Here is a 19,531-nt window from a genome sequence, read left to right as displayed (position 1 = left end):
GTATACAAATCAGTCAGAAATACAGGCATCCTTTGACATACTCTGTATGTCCTGTATCCTATACCCAAGCCTTTTATCTAATTTACATGCATTCAGCTGCTTGCTTTATGATTAATATGCTATATATTCACTTTATAGAGAAACTTGCCATCCATAGATTGCTTTTGTGGTTAATTCAAGGCCCTTTTCTTTGTCTCCCACCCATTAATCCAATGCACGTGCTAAAGTCTCTCATGCATCAAGAGAAGAATGCTCCCATATTGCCGCGTATGTGATGCTCCTATATCATTAGCCACCCTTCCTGTGTGTTTGTTGTACAGGCTTCCTCTGCTTTCCTTTTTGGGCAAATGAGAAACTGCTGGCTGTTTTGCATTCTTTCTGCTCATCAAAATAAGCAAATTAGAAGCAGCAAACACCATGGAAGAATTCAGTGATGTCGAGGGTAGTGTGGATTAGCTCAAAAAGTGCTTAGCGACAATGGGAGAATGGCCCTATAAATCATACAGGCAAAGCTGGTTTCAGGCCAGATCTGTGGGATAAACCATATTTACATAGCATTCTCTGATGCACAATTGTAATGAAATGAAAAGTGTCTTTCCAAAATGGATTCCAGGGGAATAAAAAGAATAATTGCTATTTTTAAAAAACTTCAGTTTACTAATGAATATGGGCCAGGGCCTGAATATGGACTGGTATTTATCTTATTATTATGAACCCTATACCCCATGCTTAGATGCATAGGCAGGCTAAGTTAGTTGTGACTAAGCACAATTGAAATACTTGAGACAAGTTAGTCCTGACTAACCTAAGTCCCATTTCTTTCAATGAGACGTAATCATGACAAATTTTGTTGGGATCCTGCACATTGTTTAGAAAGAAATCTGATATATGCATTTTATGTGCATATATCATACATTCTATGGAAAGAACTTCAAAATAAGGGGTGGGGTGAAACAAACATTACATTTGCCATGGGCCTTCTGTGGAAAATATCTTCACCAAGTAGGTTGAACTGTGCCCTATTACGTGATCCCAAGAAATGTCGAATAGAGAACAAGACTAGCCCACTTCCTAGTGATTGTTGGATCCATCAGGCTCACGGGCAAGTCTGGCAGTTCAAAGGTGGCTAGTCCACCTGATTCCCCCTCCCCCTAAACAAGGTTAACGGAGCAAGAACTTCATTAACCTTGGTTTTTTTTTAATCGTGTGCTGCCGCGGTGCGCAGCAACACACAAGTAGACCTTTGACTGGGAGACTACAAGCAGCCTCCTGGTGTCGGGAGAATAGAGAACGGGCCTAGCCTGCTTCCTAGTGATTGTTGGATCCACTGGGCTTGCGGGCATTCTGAGTCCCCCCAGAACTCACGTGGGGCATCCTGGGATTTCCGGGGGGAGGCGGCCCCCGATCCCCACAGCCTCCACCAGCTCCGTGACAGAGCCGGTAGGCGTGTGGGCGGCCAATCCAGCTGCCCAGGGCGAGGAGTTTGTGGGGAGAGTGGGCTAAGCCCCCTCTCCCCGCCAAACCCCATCTGGCACTTCACGCAGGTCGTGTGCAATGCCTCACTGTGTACTCTGGCCCTCCAGATCTTAGGACTGAATCTGTATCTAAGGATGCTTTCAGAAGTAGTTGTATCCCATTCCAGGTCAATTAAGGCCCTAAATGGCTTAGGACCAAGTTACCTGGGAGAAAGCCGTCTTCTGCATGATCCTCACCACACATTGAGGTCATTGAGAGAAGTCTGTCTCTGGATGCCACCAGCTTATCTGGCAGTAACTTGGGAGCAGGCCTTCTCTGTGGTCGCTCCTGGGCTGTGGAATGTGCTCTCTATAGACATTCGTGGTTTAATGTCTTTACCAGTCTTTAAAAGAGCCCTTAAGACACTTTTTTAAAAGCCTGGCTTTTAGTAATTGTTGACTGTTTTAAGTTGTTGTTTAAATGGTTAATTTTTTAAAAAATTCTTGTTTTAATAGCTTTGCTTTGTTTTTATTGTATTTATTTCTGTGGACCGCCTAGAGCCTTTGGAGTCAGGTGGTATATAAATCAAATCGAATCAAATTGAATTAAATTAAACGTATGAATGAATGAATGGAAATAAATTCTAGCTGTATGCCAACATGGTGAACATAGGGAAGCCATTTATCCTAAGGCTCCTAGTAGGCTGGCCTATTTAACACCTTTATCATAGTTATCATTTATTTTAATGTCTATTTCTTACTTATATCCCAGAGAATGCAAAATGTCAGGGATCTGCCACAAAGTGTTAAACGACACATGCTAACATATGATTGATGCAAAATGTACGGGAAGCAGTAGTCATCTTATTTTTCCTTTGTAGACCATGGGTCTCTTTATTTGTGAGGGCGGGTGTTGCACAGTCATCATTATTTTGTTGTATGGTATACCTATGTTGCATGCATTTCTGTGTACTCAGGGGGAAAAACACTACACAGTGCATGATACCCCTGAGTTGGATTCAGTAACTGAGTGCATAGTACAGCCCATTCAAACAATGAGGCTTCTCTGCGTCTTCATACTGCAGCCCTTTGCACACCTTGAAAAGCCACTGCTGTAGATTGGAGGTTATTTTGGAATGGCATGGGACATGGTATGGGGTAGGGGTCATGCTGTAGTTGACAGGATGAATTGTCAGAAATCAGACACTCTGCTTGGAGAAGCTGTTGCCAGTCTGTGTAGACCAGTGTTTCTCAATGTTTTTAGAATCATGGACCAGTACATTATTCAAGTGCAGTTTTTCGGACCAGCAGTTAGTAAGAGAGTGACCCCCCCTTGCCCCCAACCCCACACCCAGGCAACCCTGCAAAAACAATTTTGGGCAGCTTTCTGGAGCTCATTTCCAGGCAGCTCATGTTTGGGGTGGGGTTGATTTTTATTAGTGATGGCTCACAGACCAATACCCAACACCTTGTGGACCGGTGGTTGAGAAACCCTGGTGTAGACCATACTGAGCTAGATAGACCAATGGTCTGACTCCGTATATGGCAGCTTCCTATGTTCCTGTGTGAGAAAGTGCCTTCCACTTTTGGGGTCTCTCTGGATCTGTCCTAATGGCCTGGACCCAATCCTAGTTATCTAACAAACAATCACATCTTAACAAGAGAGCAAGATGCTGTCTAGCATCTGTCAAATGAATACGCTTCTGATTTCTTGGCACAGAAAGATGGAGAAATGCTTGCATATTGACTACTGATAGTACATTATTGTAGTGGTTAGTGAAAGAAGGTATATGATTTCTACAAGGTCATCTTGTACATCTTTGTTTTCCCAACAGAAACAGCAACTTCTGAAATGTTTGCATTTTGATTACCTATGCCAATATTCACACTTCCTTAAAATGTGTTCATTATATGTATTACACCTTACCTTCAAACATGAAGAAGTGGGCAGCATCCAGAACAAGTTAGTCACGACAAAGTCCCACTGATGTTAATTGAACTTACATTAATCTTGACTAACTTGTCTCTTGATTTCAGTGGTGTTTAGTCACAGTTAACTAATCTAAATGCTGGCCAGTGACATTATAGCCTCACAACAAGCTTGTGAGGAAGGCAAGACTGGGATATTATAATGTGCCCTTTGCTAATTAGTGGCTCAGTAAGTCAAATGCAAACTAGGATCTGGGTTTTTCAGATTAGTAGGGCTTGCATTATCTTGAATGTTAAAATTGTGAAGTATTGAACCCAGGGAGAATTCACTTCCCTCTTTCTTTCACCCTTGGGAAGAACTGCACAGCTGTTCCCCTAAACTGAAATGGGATTCGTTTAGACCCATCCCCAGAGTATATTTTGTTGCATTTTAAACATTTTAATTATTGCTTCTTTACCTACCGGCATTCCTCCAACACAATTTGGACTGAGTCATACTTATATGTATACTTATTGGGTTTGCTTGAACGCTTTTATAAAAAGATGAAGACACCAAAGTTTTGTATCATTTCAAAGAACAATGGCTCCCAATGATTACTGAGATAATAATGACCAAGAGAATATTGTCTTTGCCAGCCAATACTCACTGATCTGGCTGTGAAATACATGTACTGTAGGTCGTTGTGGTACATTGCCTGTGACACATGGAATCATTTTCACCCTTCATTTTTGTGAGACAATTTCCAAACATAAGGCCAGGAGCCACCAAGGATCTGCAAGAGTCTTATAGGTGAACAGCCTACAAGACTCCTGCAGATTCTTGGTGGCTCCTGGCCTTATGTTTGGAAAAACTCACAAAAATGCCCTTACCCTGCCAATGCCTTTGTTTTAGCAATGTCAGAATGTGTTCTTGTAGTCTTTCCTTGTACTCTGTACTTGGGAGGAGAGCTGGTCTTGTGGTAGCAAGCATGACTTGTCCCCTTAGCTAAGCAGTGTCCACCCTGGTTGCATATGAAAGGGAGACTTGATGTGTGAGCACTGTAAGATATTCCCCTCAGGGGATGAAGCCGCTCTGGGAAGAGCATCTAGCTTCCAAGTTCCCTCCGTGGCATCTCCAGGATAGGGCTGAGAGAGATTCCTGCCTGCAGCCTTGGAGAAGCCACTGCCAGTCTGTGAAGACAATACTGAGCTAGATGGACCTATGTTCTGACTCTGTATATGGCAGCTTCCTATGTTCCTATATTGACTTGCACATTGCTAGATACAAACCCTAACGCCAGCTTTGCCATGAGAGCTAAACAGACATTTATACTGAATGATACAAACCTATATGACACCCAGATGGCTGCCTGGCCTATTGTTCTACTGGCTAGAAACCAACGGTATCTGTAGTTCATTTTAACATTGCACTGAACCATGTGTAACTTAGCCTAAATAAATAAATAAATAAATAAATAAACAGACAGATAAATAAACAAACAGACAGATAAATAAATAAATAAATAAATAAATAAATAAATAAAATGATATTTTTCCTGTTACAAGTATGTCTTTGAAGTGAGACACTATAAAAAGTCAAGTGAAACTTCCCAAGAGCCATGTGAGTTCAAGAAAGACAGAGAGTTCCAGTCTAGGATGTGCACACAAACTGAGGTTTGTGAACTGGTTTGGTGCCGAACTGGTTCAGCACTGCAGGGAGGGGAGCAGGGTGGGTGGGTAGGATCCTTTAAAAAAAAAAAAAGGAGAGCAGGCCCCTCACCTGCTCTCTGCCATTGCATGCAGCTTCTTGCTGCAGTGGTGCTTGTCCCAAGAACCCATGAATGGTACCAGAATGCATATGGCATCCGTGCATGTGCGGATGCCATGTGTGTGCTGGCACTGTGCACAGGTTCTTGGGACAAGTGTTGCCACAGCAGGAAGCTGCATGTGGTGACAGAGAGCAGGTATGGGGCCTGCTCTCCTTTAAAAAAAATGTTTTGCTCTTCACTCCCCTAACTGCTGTGCCAAACTGTGCTAAGCCTTGGTTTTTGCACATCCCTGATCCAGTCCATAGCTGGTATGAGATGACAATCTCCATGTCCACATGCTTCTCTTAAAGATATTGGAAAATGTTGAAAAAAGCATTCATTAAGAAAGTCTTTTACAAGCAATCTAAAAGATAATATAACAACTATTTGAAAAACAATATGCAAGTGAGCCAGCTTGCCCAGTGCCCACTAGGCAGGTCTTTGCAAGCTGCGATTTTCAGCATACCAGAAAACAACCACTGGAAATATCACTTATTTTATTTACAGGCACCTACTTGTTAGGTCCTCTCAGTAGCACAGTGGTTTCTCTTAAATAATTAGCATGTCATGTGCGTAAAGGCAGTGAATTTTTTCCCAGCACACTCCAAACAATTTGAAGCTTTTTTTGTTAGAATAACAAATTAGCACTCACTGTAGCCAAACCCACAAATATTTGTACAATTAAACAGCAAGCTTAGTAGTCAGAAAGGGGAAAGTGTTCTTCAGCAGTTCATGGCGCCAAGTGGATTTCCCCCCCTACCCTGCTAGATTTAGTTAGATTAGCCAATCTGATAGATAGGGCAGCCCTAAACATATTAAACAATACTTTGAAGCATTCTTTTTCAGGAATGTTTAATTCAACACTTGCTTTGATATTTGGAAGGTCTGAAAAACACTGAAGGTGGCATGTAAATAAGTTCTAATCTGGCACATAGACCTTGAGGCTTTATTGAATTTTAGAGGGTAAGAATAATGAAATGCTAGGTTAGAACAAAGGAAAAGCAAAAGAATCAAGGTGACTTTCTTTGTAGGTCAAACACGCTCAGACTTCTAGTAATCTGTATTAAAGAATATGATAGCTAAGGGGTTCACACAGTTTGTTACATTCCCAAATGTTCTAGGTGCAGGATTCATGTGGCCTACCTCTTGTCAGCTGAGTAATATCCTCCAGCCCATTCAGTTACAAGTGGACGCATGATCAATTTGCTTGGATGTTGCATAGTTCTGTTAGGGTGGCAATGGCTACCCAAGATATCCATAAACAAAATAGGCAAGAAAACTTGGATTTCATCCTTACAATTGTTGGAAGAGAGATTACTCCCTGTATCCTTCTTGTCTCTTGGTTAGGTATTTCACTGGACACCAGTATCAAGTTTCAAACAAAGCTTTATTTCAGTGCTAACAAAAGCTTTGGGGTGCAGCTGCCTGCCCAGTTTGGCAGGGCACCCCCCATTTTATACCCTTGAGTAAACAACTTTTGCACCTGCGCATCGCATACAAACTAAACTGTTACTTAAACCCCAAAGGTTCTGATTTGCCTACAAGTGTTATATTTTCCATTTATACTCTTAAGACATCTGGCTTGCGGCCTTGGTTTTCCCTCCCTGTTGAGACATACCCTTAAGCAGTGCAATCATAAAATATCCTTAGGGCATGGGGGTTATCTACTAACAGCTGCAAGCTTCATTGATAAGGCATGTATCATAGATAGCTAAGTGCTGTGCAAACCAACCATGCTTTTTGGCTGTTGAGAGCTATTGTGGATAATATTCCAACACTATCATTCAGATCTTAAACATTTGTGCTTCCTACTTAGTTTTACCTGATGTAATAGGGCTGTAACACTGTCAAAATATTATATTTGCAATGATGCAGTATTATAGTTGTTTTTATGCAATCAACATACACAACTGTACACCTACTGGCCATGTGGAAAGACCTACAGGCTAGAGTTGCTACTTCTACATGTAAAGTCCATTGCCTTTAATGGGGCAGAAATGTTACCATCAGTGGTTGCTGAATCAAGCTGCTTGGTTTGGGCACACTATAATCAGAGATAGGCTATTGAGGTACCTAGGTTCCTACATCCTAGGGGCAAAATGGAAGATGCTGCAGAGCTGAGGATGGATGAATCTGCAAAGGGAGTACTGCACTGTGACTTAATGAGACGATGCTTAACCTGAAATAAGATGATCTAAATAGTTAAAGCGAGGCTCAGGGAGAAGTGTCTTAATGTAAAAGGAATGGCAAGGAAAATAGTCAGAATGACTATCTGTATTTGTGGCACAGGAATATGAAGGTATAGAATCTTGTAGTATCATATTTGAGGTGTATTCAAATATGCTTCTTAGGCTGCAACTAGAAGGCAATTTCCCATATCTCAATTTCAGGCTTGTACACTAAACTATTAGATATAAAGCAGTATCCTAGGTATCTTGCATAACCAAGTCAGTTTTATCTGAGGATTCATTAACTCTTGATGTGGAGACTTTGTAGTCCATGTTCTACAAAGACTTTGTAGTCCGTCATACAACGTATGCTGCCCATAGTGTGAATAGGCAGAGCTCCAGCATGGGAGGAAGATGTCTGATCTGCAAAATTTCCTTCTCACTCCCTTTGGAAATAGGTGGAGGAACAAAGCATCAAGAATGTAAACAAGCAAAAGTGCAGCTTCCATGCAGAACAGAATAACTAGTGATGCTACCAAACTTTATTTGAGGTGGCTTGAAAGTTGAATTTGGCAGTTTTGTCATGTAACAAAAGCACGATGATGAAGAAAATTATTTCCCAACTTAGATTTTAATCCAAGAAGCTGAGGAGAAAATGTAAGCCCTCCCTCCATCCCTCACGTCTACTTCCTTCTTCCAAGCCCTTTCTTCTCCCAGTTTCCTTTCTTGCGGCTCAAGTGGCAACAGAAACAGAATGGAGAGATATTTCTTCTCCCCCCACCCCCGCACTGCATACCCACATGCCTGATATGGAGTAATTGTGCTGCTGTAGGTTTATAATAAATAGTATACTGTTGCTGTTATGGTTGTTATATAAAGTGTTCACTTCAAAATCAATACGTAATGTAAAAATTCCATCTAACCAGCATTTCTGTTTGAAGCCATTTGTAGCATGTTCTACATGGGGATTTTCCTGGTGTCGAATGCAAGATTTCAGCCTTTCTATTACTATAAATGTTTTCATAAAGACATTGGGGTTTTCTTCTTCTTCATTGAGATCATTTGTTCCTGCTGCTTGTTCATCACTTGAAGCTGTATAGCCCACAGCCTTCTGTGACATCATAATCATCTCCAGAGCAACTAATTATGATGCCAAAAGCACAAGAGTGACTTCAAGTGTGGACTAAGCAGCAGGAGCAAATGAATGTCTATGTAATAAATTGCAGCATTTCCAGCAAATGTCCGTTGTAATAGCTTACATGGGTGAGGAAAGTATATGAGTTGTAAAGCTCTCCAGTAATGACTCTTTAACCTCATAGCTAGAATTTCTGGGTCAAATTCTTCTTTCAGCCACATCTGTGCATTTCTTGGCTTCTGAATGTTATCGTTGCAAAAAAAAAAAAAGTGTAATTTTTAATTCAATACATGTTCAATTTTGAAACCATAACTTACACTGAAAGTAGAAAAGTCTTCTATAACGTTTGTGTTAGAGCACAGTGAATAAGCCATCAGAGGCTTTAACTGAAAGGAGTAAATAACTGTGGATTTACATGAATGTGATGAAAGCCAAGCCAGGTCTTTTGAAATCATAGACCATGAATAGTCCTTCACGGTTAGGGATAAAAATATGTCCTGCTTTTCATTCCTGCTCCAAAAAACAGTACCCCATTTTTAATGAGAGGATATTAACCCCTAATAACTGCACGAGCACATAAACCCTGGATTAAAGAATATGGGGGTGCTTATAGCCCAGTTTATGGAGCTTCCTGACCCATATGCTGCACTCCCTTCTCCATTTGCTCCTACAAATACATACAGATGTAGTCATGAAGGTCATGCTAATATCCTGCTAAGAAGCCCTCACCATGGTAGAGCATAGAACATTCTTTATCTTCTTCATGGGCAGGATATTAACATTTTCGATTCCTGTGCCCATGATTTCCACTATTTTTCAAGTGGGGGCCACTTTGCAAAAACCTTCAGTGGGAGAGCCAACTCTCAATTTGCTGACGTCTGAACAACATAGCACTTTTCTCAGGGGAATGTGTTGGGAGGGTTGACACATCCTAGCACTCTGTGCATGCTTTCCAAGACGGTGTAAATGCTCAAGAGGATTCTGTTCCACTCAAAGGAGACCCCTGGAGCTGGGCAAAGTGCAGCACTGCACAGTGGTAATGGTTGCCTCCACATGCTGCCAGGGGGACTGTGCAGAGTATTCAGCTTCAGAAAAGCCCAATAAACAATAAGTCAGGGAACTTCACTTAGGATTGATGGGGGCCATCACTGACCTCAGGGCCTTTCAAGGAAGAACACTGTTCTGTGCAGCTGAGAATGTGGCAGTTGTTCCTCTGCCTTGTTGTAAGCAGCATTGCCATGTGGCTGGAGATGATGAGAGTTGTAGTCTGACAGCTGGGAAATCTCAAGTTGGCCAACTCTGTTGTTGATTGCAGAGGGAGAAGGGCAGACATGTCCTCCACTACGGGTTCGATATGTGAAAGTTATTCTGAATAACATATTGGGGAAGTATGTCTTTTTCCACCATTGCTAATGAACAGTAGCCGTAGCTGGTGCCAGAGAGGCCAAGTGAAGGCAAGTGCCTTCCCAACAAATAGCTTGTCCCCACACACTCTGTTGCTGGACCCCTGTGGTTACTTGAAACAAAGGTATTTTTCTCAGTGTTTTTTATTTTAAATTATCATCAATTCCATTATTATGTACTGGTCAGGAAAAAACAAATTAAGGTTGTTCACATAACATTTTGCTGGGCTGGGGAGGGCAGATGAGGGGGAAGGCAGGAGAGCATCTACGTCCGCTGCAACATGCCCACACAGCTGGTGCCGCTGCAAGCCATGCAGCATTCTGAAGGTCGAGAAAATGCGTCCTAGCCTTGAGATATCCCACAATGTACCACGATGAGCTCAGTGCATTGAGGAATTCCCGTGAGTTGGGCGCTCTAGGCATCCAGCTCTGTGTCTGCGCAGGCTACGTGCATCTGAGCGTTCACATGACCCTGTACCTGGGTAAAAGGCTGCCAGTACAACCCCGTACAAGGGCAAAAGGCCATGTTCGCCCTTTTATCCAGGTAAAGCTTTGGGTAGTATTCCCTGGCTCCTCGGGGAGGCAGCACCAGGATTGGCTTCAGTTCCAACACTTTGCATGAGTAGCCCTACCCATGTAAGGCTGTCCAAATCTGGGTAGGGCTGCTCGTGTGAACAGCCTCATTCTGTCAGCACCTGGAAAATCTAACCAAACCATAAACTGGAAATTTAAATGAGGCTGCAGTTGTAAGTCTCTTTACTTGAAAGTTAACTCCATCAAATCAAAAGGATGCATGTCAGAGAGAAAATATGTTCAAAATGGGGATGTTAATGTGAAATATGCTGTAATCTCTAGCATGAAATGTTAGACAATGGTCTCTCTGCCTGGAATGCACTGTGCTCCACCACCAATAATTTTTTCTGATCTTGCCACAGACAGTGGCAGTTTTCAATGGGTAATTAACACTCTGAGATTTCTAGCTCCCTTGGTGAATGAAATTTCCTAGGGTTCTTTTGGAAGGTGAGGGGTATTGGGTTATACTTCAATTACAGTACATTTAAAATTTAGACAATATTTTCAGGGCGCATAAGTCCTGAGCCATAAAGCTTCTAGCAAACACACTCTCCATACTAAGGAGGCTCAGGACAATTATTTAATGTAATTAGCCTACTGGTTAATTCAGCCCTGGTTGGCAGGATAACACCATCATTAATTTCACTTTCCTTATGGACCAGCATCTTTGCTGCCGATGTGGTTGCCACCTTGAGAATTGGAGGCCTGTTCCTTTAAGAACTTCGGAAAATCAGTGGAATCCCTTTTGTCCCAGCACCCTTAAAAGGTGCCATTTCCAGATGCTCTGTGTGTGTGTGTGTGTGTGTGTGTGTGTGTGTGTTTTAAAAACCCTAAAACAAAATAATTAAAAATAAATGGAGATGGGCAAGGAAATGAAAGCCTTGGTAAAGGAGGATTTTTTCCTCTTTTAATTTATTAAAAAAAAATCTGTATACTCTGCATTGAACAACAACAACAGATGTCCTAGGAGTGAATGCAGGGCTGTAATTCACTCTCAAGGTTCTGTTGCTGTTCATAAACTGCTCAAGCGCTTTATGACATAAGCAGAGTCCCTCAAGTGAATTACAGCCATCTATCCACTTTGGGGCCATACATTATCATATGTAACTGGCAGCCAAGATACAGTTGGCTCATGTCACAGACTGGCTTTGCAAGCAGATTTCTAATAAGGCAGAAGTGAATCTGTATCAGTAGTGGAAGGTTCATTCTTTATTACAACCCCTCCCCTTTATTTGGAGAAACAGGGGAGAGGCAAGCTTTTGCAAGTTTCCTAGCAGACTGAAAGACGAGGCTTTGTGTGTGTGTGTGTGGGGGGGGGGGGTGTCCAGGGATCTTGATGAGGGAACAGTGACTGCTTTTAAATCTTGCACGTCCCATGAAGCTGCTGTTTGATTTGTCCTGGCTGTTTTGCATGATAATACTGGAACTGTACATTATCCATATGAAGTGATATGTGGAACAGGTGTTCTGTCCCACAGCAGGTTAAAATGGGCCATATTCCTTTGGGGAAATAGACATTTCACAGCAACAATAACAACAACGACAAAAGAGGGGCCCAGATGGGAGATATTTCTGTATCAGTGAAGCTTTAATATCACCATCTAATAAAGATTTAAGATGCTTCTCTTTCTAACACAGTTTACAACTTATGGCTTAGAATTACACCAGATATACCATTTGTAGAAGACAGTGGTATGCACAAATAATTGACCTATCACAGCTTTATAACCAGTAACAAATAATTCATTTTATGTTAGGTTTCCCTTTTTAAAAATCCCTAGGGCAAAATGCACAGGGTATTACAGAGCCAGGTTGTGTCGGGGCAAGTCAGCCCTCCTATAGTCCCTAACCCAGTGTTTTATATTGCAAGGCCTGGAAGCCAGTGGTGGCTCCCAGATGTGGCTTCCTGACATTGTTTATTAGGCCATTGCAAAGCTTCGGCCAAAGCAGAATACTCTGCACAGCTGCCCTGACACCACACAGAGGCAGCCGTTTTCACTGTGCAGTGTTGTGCTCTATCTGTGCTTTAGTGGGACTCCTTTAAAGGAAACAAAGCTAGCCTTGGCACTATTTTGGAAGCAAGGTGTGCACGAGAACTTTGTGGGGAAAGCGCTGGGAAGGGCTACACTGACAAGTGCTCCACATGTACCTTCCAAGATGGCCCTGGGGAACAACAAAGCTCAGTTTCTCTTAAAGGGGCTCCAGGCACTAGGAAACGTCCAGCACTGTGCAAAGGTCAACATGGTGGGAAATGGCTCTCACCTTGAATATCTTTTGCCAAAGTGGCCCCCAAATAAAAAACAGTGAAGATCACTGCCTCTGCTGCAAATGCCTTATAACTGCTTACTTTTGAGGTCCAGCCACTTTGCAGGTTTCTGTGCTCCTAGCTGGGTGCTGCAATGCATGACTAGAAGCTTGGGAAGTGTCCATTGAAAAGGCAAGTGCGCCCAATACTCCCACCCTCCAAGCAGGAAGCCAGCTCACATATAAAGTGTGTGTGGACCTATATAGCATAGGGGAATCGCCCCCTTCTTCATGAATTAAAAATCCTTTCCCCCTGTGAAGTGCTCTTTATATTCTGCTTGGCCTCTCCAAATGCGTTTATACTCCCACATTCAGAACTATGGTTATAGGATGGTATGCCTTTGAGTTAGTTTAGAGATAAGCTGTTATTTCTCTATTGTCATTTCTCTATAAAGCAAGATTGCTGGACACAGGAGACTCTAGAACTTCCTCTGTCTAAAACTCTAGGACTTCTTGTTTGTTTCTCAAACAAGAGGTTCTAGAGTTTCTGCAGATGTGCTCTCTTAGCAATAGCTCTACCCTGCTCATAGACATACTGTTCTATCAACAGCTCTGATTGTGAGGTTAGAAACACCACATTTGGCAAAGCAAAGCAGAATGGAAAGGGCACTTAATGCTGTGTGGGGTGTGTGGATTTCCCTCTGTCTTCCTATGCAATATGATTTCTCAAGAACTACAAGTCCCAGAGTTCCCTGGTTCCTTAGATGGCGTTTCCTGTGCACTTTCAGGAGAAGTCCACAGGATGTGGCCGCCTGTTGTGGTCGTTCCTCTCTCTGGTGGTTAGTCAGGGACACTGATCCCAATAAGAATGGGAGCTGGTGCTTTGGCAAATTTACAGGCTCCAGAACATGTGTGAGTAAACGAGTTATCCTTAATTTGCAAGTTTGCTCAGGCTCTTCTTTGAAAAAATGAAATTTCAAACCACAGGCAAATGAATATTTTCCCAAGTTAGATAGTTTCTCACATATGCCCAACTTAGCTTAGGGGAAGGGAAACAGACGGTTCCCAGGGCTTTGGAAGCCACTTTGACACACAAGTGCTGGGTGCCGTTTTATCCTACCAGAAAAACGGGCTGTTAATATCTCTGCATTTCTCAAAAGGACTGTAGTTTTGTGCGGCCTTTTTCTTGCTCTCTCAGGGAAAGGGAAGGAACGGGGTGGTTTTTATTAGGGGTCCTGAGTCTGCAATAGTGGAGAAGTTAGGAAGACAAGTGGAGTGTAAAGTGTGGGGTAACAGCAGCAGAAGTGCAGAGTTTCCTTAAACCACAGCCATTTCACACTCTCTCTCACACACATACACACACCATATATATATGTATATAAAATGAATATATAAGAATGAAGATATATCAGATATCATTCATATATATCTTCATTGAAACAGATGTGTGTTTTGAAATGTAAGTGCCTCTTTGCATGATATAGAAAATTCTTCATGCAAACCTCCGCCTGCATGGGTTCTGTCATGGGACAGACTGCACCGGATGTTAAACCATCAGGAATAGATGTGATTAAACCAGGAAGAGTACTGAAAGTGTTCCTTTTAAGTTCAAACACAGGTGACCTTGTTCTTTCTTGGGATTGTGGCACATAGCTGTGGAGAAACAATGCAATGGGAACACGTTAAGTCCTTGCCACCTGACATGATCCTGAGTTGCATTGGGGCTCCCTCTGGCTATATTTGGACATAAAAGGCCCATTCCCACTCCACTCCTGGATTATGCCTCGTTTAATGTCACAGGTAGTTTGGCCCTTTGTGAACTATCAGGACCAGGAGAGGATCAGCAGGGACTGAAAGGCAGTAGACAGCCAGTATGGTGTGTCGTTAGACTGCTGGACTAGGGTCTGGGAAACTAAATCTCCACTCGACCATGAAGTTCACTGGGTGTCCTTCGACCATTCACTTTATCTCAGCCTAACTTATTTGATAAGATTGTTGTGAAGATAAAAGTGGGGGTGGGGGGAATCTGGTTTGGTGCTCTGAACCCTTTAGGCAGGATAAGAGGGCAGGAGAAAAATGAAGTGTGTAAGTGGCCTTTATTCTGTGCTTTAAATGTTGTGAAAAGCAGAGAGAAGTTATAAAATTTGAAACGGCTTATATATTTTCTTGGTGGTCTGTATCCAGAAGTACCTCCACAGGAGAAAAATGGCTAAAGTATTTATTTGGATGTGGGGGAAGCACAGAGGGAAAGGATCGACTACTTCATCTTGACTGCCTATCCTGTACTTTATATCTCCTCCGGACCCACCACCCACTCTGTAGTGATTCAGAGTGACCTGGGTTGAGTCATGCTTTGTCACATCTAGTTTTAGCCTAAATGTTCTGAAAGTGTCATGCTTCAAGTTGTGACGCTGCCATAACTCACAGTCCTATCACCCTGTACTCCTTGTTTATTTGCCACAGTATAACATAGAATACTATTTGCTATAGTAGAACAGCTATAGGATTAAGTTGTTACCTACTGATATTTATATATATTTTTAAAAACACTCCCACTTTCAAAACATGTTCCATAGATTCTTTCACAGGTCACAAAGTACCCTGCGTTATATATTTATATATCAAAGTGCTGGCATGCACAGAACCCTAGACACGGTGGCACATAAATATGCAAGCGTGGGTAGTCTGCAAAAATTGTAAAGATGAAATAAGGAAGGTGTGAAGTTAGAGGCTTGATTTATATGAGGAAAACTTGCACTGCGAATATTGTTGTGGGCCTGGCTCCTAGAGACAAGATTTGTTAGTACAAACTGTCTCTAAATATTTATGCTCCGCTAAATAATTGCTAAATAATTCTAGTTCTCAGCTGGAAATTCAGGATTTGGACTAGCCTAAATTAGTCATGGAGTAAGATGGTATATAGGTATTTTATACAGCAGAACTCTTACCCAGTGACACTTGTAAGTTTCAAGAGATAATTAATATCCCTTTATAAAGTGCTCTCTGTGGCCTGACACCAGAGCACTTCTTTGAGAAGTATTTCGTTAAAATAAATGAAGCACTTAAAGGCAATATATTCAGGGTTATTTATCTGAGAATTATTAAAGACATTTACATTTTCTAGCTTAAACTGTGCAAATTGTGCTGCAAGAACTCTTGCTTTTTTGTAGTTGCAATGTGATGTGTTGAAGGGTGTGTGTGTGAGCTCATGAAGGAGAGACAAATGATTCTATTACTGTCTTTAAGACCGTTTTTCAATGCTCCATTTCTCCACCTTTGTCACTACTTTCTGAACTCAGGATTAATGATGGGCCTCTTCTAAGGATTATTTTTATAGAGTCTCTAGAAGAAATGACTTTTTATGAACATATATCCATTCATTCAAAATATCAGAGATACAGACACTATGACACAGCATTGTACTGATTACTAAAGCTATGGTACAATAGAATAGGGTTGTTCTTAGATACATTTTTCAAAAAATCTGCCACTTTAAGACCAGAGTTATGACAATCTCATTTTGACTCAAACTTCTCAAAGCCAGGAAATTGGAACCTAAGGCTGACACCTTAAGAGATGTGCCACTTGCTTACAACTTGTCCTCTGTGCATCTGTACTTCTTCTTGGTTTTTGAAGCCCAAATCAAGATGCAGAGGATGGAGTGACTGGCACGAGCAAAGATCTCCACATTGTCCTGGTCCTGTACTGCATCTGAACCTTACTGCAGTGCTAGAGGATGTCCCATTATGTTACAGTTCCAGATACAGAGTAAGAAACTTGAACCCTCACGTAATTCAGCAGGGGTGCTCCTAGTCTGGGTGATGTGGTCAGGACCTAGGACCATTAGGACAAGCTCCCTTGCCTGGGGTGCTGTGCAATGCCTTCACCTACTAATATAGTGGTCTCCCCCTCCCTCTCTGGTGCTCTGTGTGTCAGTGGGGGCTTTAAAAACAGAACTGGAAGGGACCATAGACTTTGGAGGATGCTAGTGACTCTGCGTCTCCTATGGTCTAGGCTTAATTCATCCTGAGAGCTAATGATGTAAGCCACAAACAGGCATGAGTCAACTCATGGGAGAATTCATCTAGCAATACAGTAAGTAATTCATAATTCATCTAGCAATAATATACTACTATTACTATTTATACACCACTTTTCAACTTAAGTTCTCAAAGCGGTTTACATATAATCAGATAATTGCCTGTTCCCAAAGAGCTCACAATCTATAAAGAAACATAAGATTGACATCTGCAACAGCCACTGGAGGAATGCTGTGTTGGGGTTGAATAGGACCAATTGTTCTCCCCCTGCTAAGGAGCAATAAGAGCATCACCACATTTAAAGGTGCCTTTTTGCCTAGTTAGTAGGCATGGCACTTGCAACGGAATCCACTACTCGCTCCCTCTGCAAACAATAGAGTCCTGGCAGACATGGTAGCATACCAGTTTTATTCTTAAACTTAGCATGTTCTGTATAACTTTGCCAGCACTTGCTTAACTGTAGGCTTTAATGGGGCAGTAAAATCTTAATAACCTTTGATCTGCTGCTCAAAACCTCACCAATCCAATAAAGGATTGACTTCCTAGATAAACTTGAATTGACTATATGAGTCATTTTCATCAAAATCTGCTATATATGATATGTCTGTCTAAAAATTGGACAAAAAAGGGTAAATGTGGCAATTTCCAGCACTTTTTCACTTGCTATATGACAATTTTTATCAGATTTATTGATTGATTGATTGATTTTATTTAATTAACATATTTTTATAACTCCCAAAACTTACATCTCTGGGAGGTTTACAACAAAATAAAAACAGAAAGTAAAACATTCGTTAAAAACAAAAATTTTAAAACATTACAACAATTTAAAATTTTTAAAACAATATTTTAAAACAGCATTAAAACAATATTAATTAAAAGCCTGGGTGAACAGATGCATCTTTAAAGACTTTTAAAAAGTTGTCAGAGATGGGGAGGTTCTTATTTCACTAGGGAGAACATTCCAAAGCCTTGGGGCAGCAACGGAGAAGACCCATCCCTGAGTGACCACCAGATGAGCCGGTGGCAAATGCAGTCCTACTTCTCCAGATGATGTCAGTGGGTGGTGGGGTTCATGATGAATAAGACGTTCTCTTAAATATCCAGGGCCAAAGCTGTTTAGGGCCTTATAGGTTATAACCAACACCTTGTATTTTGCCTGGAAACATATCGGCAGCCAGTATAGCTCCTTCAATACAGGAGTTATATGGTCTCTCTGAGACAGGGATTCTCAAACTTGGGTCCTCAGGTGTTATTGGACTTCAGCTCCCATAATCCCCAGCCTCAGTGGCCTTTGGTTGGGGATTATGGGAGTTGAAGTCCAATAACACCTGAGGACCCAAGTTTGAGAATCACTGCTCTGAGATGACCCAGAGACCAACCTGGCTGCCGCATTCTGGACCTACTGTAGTTTCCGGACTACATACAAAGGCAGCCCCACATAGAGAACATTGCAGTAATCTAATCTGGAGGTTACCGGCAGATGTATCAAGGTTTTGAGGTCATTCAACTTAAGAAACGGTCGCAGCTGGTGTATCAGCTGAAGATGATAGAAGGCACTTCTGGCCACCACCTCAGCCTGGGAGAGTTGGGATCCAGAACCACCCCTAGACTGCGTACCTGTTCCTTCTGGGGAAGTGTGACCCCATCCAGAACAGGCAGATCAAAATCGTCGGTCGAGTTTGGACCCCACACAATGAGTACCTCCATCTTATCTGGACTCAGTCTCAGTTTGTTATCCCCCACCCAGGCCATCACCGACTCCAGGTAGGCATTTAGGGAGGTTATGCCCTCTCCTGATGATGCTGACATGGAGAAATAGATTTGGATGTCATCAGCATACTGATAGCACCCTGCACCAAATCTCCTGATGATCTCTCTCAGCAGTTTCATGTAGATGTTAAACAACTTCGGAGACACTATGGAGCTCTGAGGGACACCATACAAGAGTTCAGATGTTGAAGAAGAGCAGTCTCCAAGGGACACCATCTGGAACCTGCCTGAGAGGTAGGACTGAAACCATCGCAAAGCAGTGCCTCCAACTCCCAACCCCCTCAGACGCTCCAGAAGGATACTATGGCCGATAGTATCAAAAGCCGCCAAGAGGTCCAGAAGGACCAACAAAGTCACACTTCCTTTGTCCATTCCCAATTGGAGATCATTCATCAGGCTGATCCAAGGCAGTCACCAGCTTGAAAGTCAGTTTGAAATTGGTCAAGATAATCAATTTCCTCCAAGACTGTCTGGAGCTGGGAGGCCACCACCCTCTCAATTATCTTGTCCAGTCACAGAAGGTTAGAGACAGGCCTGTAGTTGCTCAATTCTGAGGGATCCAAGGTAGGCATCTTCAGAAGTGGTCTAATAATTGCCTCCTTAAGACAAGGAGGCATCCTACCTTCCCTCAGAGATGCATTTATAATCCCTGCCAGGCCTTCTACAACAACCCCGCTGCCAGATAATATAAGCCCTGTCAGGCAATGGTCAAGAGACCATGTGGTAGGCCACACCGTTCCAATCAGCTTGTCCATGTCCTCAGGAGTCACAAACTGAAACTGATCCAACCTAATCACACAAGACGAGTCGCTGGACACCTCCACATCAGACACTGAAGTAATTGTGGAGATGGAGTCTAGGTTGGCCCAAATATGAGAGATTTTTGCCACAAAGAATTTGTTAAACACATCACAGCAGGTAATCGATGGTTCCAGATTCTGATTTAAGGTAGGAGGGGCACATACTAGTCCTCTCATAACCCTGAACAACTCCGCTGGACGTGAACTTGTGGAAGCAATATGGGC

The 19,531-nt window shown here is 42.3% G+C and overlaps 1 long non-coding RNA gene across 5 annotated transcripts in view; it reads left to right on the top strand.

The window, feature by feature from the left end:
• The first annotated feature begins 13,491 nt into the window (after positions 1 to 13,491).
• The window catches only part of LOC128329670 (uncharacterized), a 43,156-nt gene continuing 37,116 nt past the window's right edge, over positions 13,492 to 19,531 (top strand). For 2 of the 5 annotated variants that reach the window (XR_008309754.1, XR_008309752.1), the window contains exon 1: positions 13,492 to 13,605. This is a non-coding gene — a long non-coding RNA (uncharacterized LOC128329670). The remainder of the gene's footprint in view (positions 13,606 to 19,531) is intronic. The other 3 variants (XR_008309756.1, XR_008309751.1, XR_008309757.1) reach the window with 3 other exon arrangements.

This window comes from Hemicordylus capensis, chromosome 6 (assembly GCF_027244095.1).
Source record: "Hemicordylus capensis ecotype Gifberg chromosome 6, rHemCap1.1.pri, whole genome shotgun sequence".
In the NCBI taxonomy this organism is placed as follows: Eukaryota; Metazoa; Chordata; class Lepidosauria; order Squamata; family Cordylidae; genus Hemicordylus; species Hemicordylus capensis.
The sequence above is the reverse complement of the archived record's forward strand: the minus strand, read 5'-3'. Positions and strand labels throughout refer to the sequence as shown.